Source organism: Arachis ipaensis, chromosome B7 (assembly GCF_059453495.1).
Source record: "Arachis ipaensis isolate K30076 ecotype BB chromosome B7, ASM5945349v1, whole genome shotgun sequence".
In the NCBI taxonomy this organism is placed as follows: domain Eukaryota; kingdom Viridiplantae; phylum Streptophyta; class Magnoliopsida; order Fabales; family Fabaceae; genus Arachis; species Arachis ipaensis.
Genome location: NC_142442.1, coordinates 29,060,074 through 29,064,830, shown reverse-complemented (window position 1 = coordinate 29,064,830; position 4,757 = coordinate 29,060,074). Strand labels below are relative to the sequence as shown.

Sequence of the window (4,757 nt, the reverse complement as noted above, 5' to 3'; positions counted from 1 at the left end):
GCCTTGTTGAGGCTTTTGATCCTTCCATGAGAAATTTGGATGATTTCTCCATGTTGAGTTATAGGTGTTTCCATAAGGTTCACCTAAGTAATTTACCTCTGCTATTGCAGGGTTCTCAGGATCATAGGCTTCTTCTTCAGAAGATGCCTCTTGAGTACTGTTGGATGCAGCTTGCATTCCATGCAGACTCTGAGAGATCATATTGACTTGCTGAGTCAATATTTTATTCTGAGCCAATATGGCATTCAGAGTATCAACTTCAAGAACTCCCTTCTTCATAGGCGTCCCATTACTCACAGGATTCCTTTCAGAAGTGTACATGAACTGGTTATTAGCAACCATGTCAATGAGTTCTTGAGCTTCTGCAGGCGTTTTCTTTAGGTGAATGGATCCACCTGCAGAAGTGTCCAGTGACATCTTTGATAGCTCAGATAAACCATCATAGAATATATCCAGGATGGTCCATTCTGAAAGCATGTCAGAAGGACACTTTTTGGTCAACTGTTTGTATCTTTCCCAAGCTTCATAGAGGGATTCACCTTCTTTCTGTCTGAAGGTTTGAACATCAGCTCTAAGCTTGCTCAGCTTTTGAGGAGGAAAGTACTTGGCTAAGAAAGCTGTGACCAGCTTATCCCAAGAGTTCAGGCTGTCTTTGGGTTGAGAATCCAACCATAATCTAGCTCTGTCTCTTACAGCAAAAGGGAAAAGCATGAGCCTGTAGACTTCAGGATCTACTCCATTAGTCTTAACAGTATCACATATCTGCAAGAATTCAGTTAAGAACTGAAAAGGATCTTCAGATGGAAGTCCATGAAACTTGCAGTTCTGCTGCATCAGAGAAACTAATTGAGGTTTCAGCTCAAAATTGTTTGCTCCAATGGCAGGAATGGAGATGCTTCTTCCATGTAAATTGGAATTAGGTGCAGTAAAGTCACCAAGCATCTTCCTTACATTATTATTATTTTCGGCTGCCATCTCCTTTTCCTGTTCGAAAATTTCTGAAAGGTTATCTCTGGATTGTTGTAATTTAGCTTCTCTTAATTTTCTCTTCAGAGTCCTTTCAGGTTCTGGATCTGCTTCCACAAGAATGTTCTTATCCTTGCTCCTGCTCATATGACAAAGAAGAAGACACAGAAAAATAATAATAATAATAGAGATCCTTTATACCACAGTATAGGGATCCCTGTGTGAGTAGAAGAAGAGGGAGAGACAAAGAATGTAATATAATGGAAGAAACACAACTGTGAGGAGGCTAGAGATGTGAGATGAGATGTTAGGATATGAATGAATAAATAGAATAAGATGGGGGGGATAATTTTCGAAAATTATTTTGAAAAAGAGTTAGTGATTTTTGAAAATAGTTTTTGAAAAATATTAGTAATTTTTGAAAATTAAGTTTTAAAATTAAAAATTAATAAATTAAAAAGAAATTTTGAAAAAGGGAGAAGATATTTTCGAAAATGAGAGAGAGAGAGTTAGTTAGGTAGTTTTGAAAAAGTTAAGAAACAAACAAAAAGTTAGTTAGTTAGTTGAAACAAATTTAAAAATCAATTTTGAAAAGATAAGAAGTTAGGAAGTTAGAAAAGATATTTTGAAAAGATATTTTTGAAAAAGATAAGATAAGAAGATATTTTTGAAAAGATATGATTGAAATTAGTTTTAAAAAAGATTTGATTTTTAAAATCACAATTAATGACTTGATTCATAAGAAATCACAAGATATGATTCTAGAACTTAAAGTTTGAATCTTTCTTAACAAGCAGGTAACAAACTTCAAATTTTTTGAATCAAAACACTAATTGATTATGTTATTTTCGAAAATTTGATATATAAAAATAATAAAAAGTTTTTTGAAAAATATTTTCGGAATTTTCGAAAATAACTAAGAATTTTGAAAAAGATTTGATTTTTGAAAAAGATTTTGAAAAAGATAAGGTTTTCAAATTGAAAATTTGATTTGACTCATAAGAAACAACTTGATTTTAAAAATTTTTGAAAGAGTCAACTCAAATTTTCGAATTTGATGAGAGAAAAAGGGAAAGATATTTTTTTTTATTTTTGAATTTTTATGATGCAAGAGAGAAAAACACTAAAAAGATGCAATGCATGAAATTTTTAGATCAAAACATGTGATGCATGCAAGAATGCTATGAATGTCAAGATGAACACCAAGAACACTTTGAATGTCAAGATGAACATCATAGACACAATTTTGAAAAATTTTTAATGCAAAGATAACATGCAAGACACCAAACTTAGAATTCTTTAATGCTTAGACACTAAGAATTCAAGAATGCATATGATAAACATGAAAAGACACAAAACAAAAAATCATCAAGATCAAACAAGAAGACTTACCAAGAACAACTTGAAGATCATGAAGAACACTATGAATGCATGAAATTTTCGAAAAATGCAAGATGCACATGCAATTGACACCAAACTTATAACATGACTCAAGACTCAAGACTTAAACAAGAAACAGAAAAATATTTTTGATTTTTATGATTTTCTAATTTTTTTGGATTTTTCGAAAATTATATGAAAAAGAAAAAATAAGGATTCCAAAATTTTTAATATGAATTCCAGGAATCTTGCAATGTTAGTCTAAAGCTTCAGTCCAGGAATTAGACATGGCTCACTAGCCAGCCAAGCTTTCAAAGAAAGCTCCAGTCCAAAACACTAGACATGGCCAATGGCCAGCCAAGCTTCAGCATTTAACACCAGAGTATATTGCTCTTGATAACAAATTGCTGCTCATCATTTATCAAGTATGTAACTTACCTCTGATGGTTTGGAAACCTCAGTCCAAAAGAATTTAGACATGGCTTTACAGCTAGCCAGGCTTCACGTGCTTCATGAAACACTAGAATTCATTCTTAAAAATCTTGAATAAAATTTTTGAAAACATTTTTATTTTTTTTTCGAAAACAGATGAGAGATTTTTGAAAATATTTTTGAAAGATTTTTTTGAAAACAAAACGAAAAGAAAATTACCTAATCTGAGCAACAAGATGAACCGTCAGTTGTCCAAACTCGAACAATCCCCGGCAACAGCGCCAAAAACTTGGTGTTGTTGCCGGATCCAAACTTGGCACTGATGTTACCGGACCAAAAGCTTGCCGAAAACTCAAACAATCCCCGGTAACGGCGCCAAAAACTTGGTGCACGAAATTGTGATGTCCAGGCTCAAACTATTCCTGGTACGTGAGCAACTTGGTACGCGTAATCGTGATTACACATTCATAATATGTCACAACTTGCAAAAATGGAAGGAACACAAGAAACCAAGGAGATGACCAGCGAACAATGACGCGAGCGCATGGCTCACGCGAACACGTGGATTGGAATCTGCACGAACGACGCGAACGCGTGACAAGGAAAATTGCTGAATGACGCGATCGCGTGGACAACGCGTACGCGTGACCTACGCGATCTGCAGAAATTACAGGATACGCTGGAGATAATTCTGGGCCGCGTTTTAACCTAATTTTTAGCCCAGGAACACAGAATAAAGCAAGGGAATATGCAGAGACTCAACATGCATCCACACATATTCAGATTCAGTGAGATTAGGATTACTCTTAGTTTTAGATCTGAATCTAGATTAGTTTACATTGATAGTTTTATGATTTTTTTACTTTGGATTGTAGATGTTAAAGAGCCATTACCTCCGTGAAGACATCACTTTAGTTTGTTTCCTTATTCCTTTACTCTTTTTAGTTACTCATTGACCCTATTCAAATAATTATGTTGCGTTTTGAATTTATTAATATATAAATTTATTCTTATTTTTAATTAATTTCAATTCTCTATTTTATTTTATTTAATTATGTCTTCTTATATTTTTATGATTATTAAATCCATGTCAATGGAGTAGAAATTCCACTTGACATGGGGGTTAATTAAGAGGAGACACTTGAGTTGGAATGCTCAAGTGCTTAGTTACATTGGACGTTGTAGGCTAATTCTATACCTACTAACACTAGACCTCCCCAAGGGAGAGGACTAGGAATTGTGGGTAAGAGTTAGTTCAATTACTATACTTTCCCTTATTCAGTAAGGGTTAACCAAGTGAAAACAACAACCTCTTTACACTACACTTGAGAAGATTCCAACAAGGATAGAACTTCCAATTAATTATTCCCCAGTCAAGACCTTTTAATATTAATAATAATTCTTAGTTTATTGCTTTAATTTACAATTACTTTTAATTACTCATTATCCAACTTAAACTTTCTGAAAATTTTCTGATTAATAAATTAGCATTCTTTCCTGCAACTCGTTGGGAGACGACCTAGGACTCATACTCCCAGTATTTTTATTTCTAAAATTCGTGACAACCCTTTTTAAATTGGTGAGGCAGATCTTAGCTGGTTAAGAGCTATACGTGCAACGCTGTTCTCTTATTTAAAATCTCTTAATTCGTTAACTTCTGCCACGCATCAATTTTTGGCATCGTTGCCGGGGAGTTGCAATAGTGTGCTAAATTATTAATTAATGTACATATTTTTATTTTTATTTGCATATTTTATTTTTATTTCTGTTACCATGAGCTTCATGTCTTTCTCATTGAATGACGCGTTCATTGCCTGATCCGAGTTTAGTCCCATTTGACCTTGAAATTGAAAGAACTCTTTCACATATTAGACGAACTCGACGTCGGTTAGCCTCTGAGGGTGGTGAAGTGATTGTAATCGATTCACCAGTCTCATCTGAGAGCGAATCTGAATCGCCATCTGAGAGCGAGACAAGCT

General features: G+C 34.1%; 1 non-coding gene across 1 annotated transcript; it reads left to right on the top strand.

Moving 5' to 3' along the window:
• The first annotated feature begins 471 nt into the window (after positions 1-471).
• Positions 472-579, top strand: LOC148550688 (small nucleolar RNA R71). The gene has a single exon (XR_015893168.1). It is a non-coding gene; the product is annotated as a small nucleolar RNA R71 (small nucleolar RNA).
• The last annotated feature ends 4,178 nt before the right edge of the window (positions 580-4,757 follow it).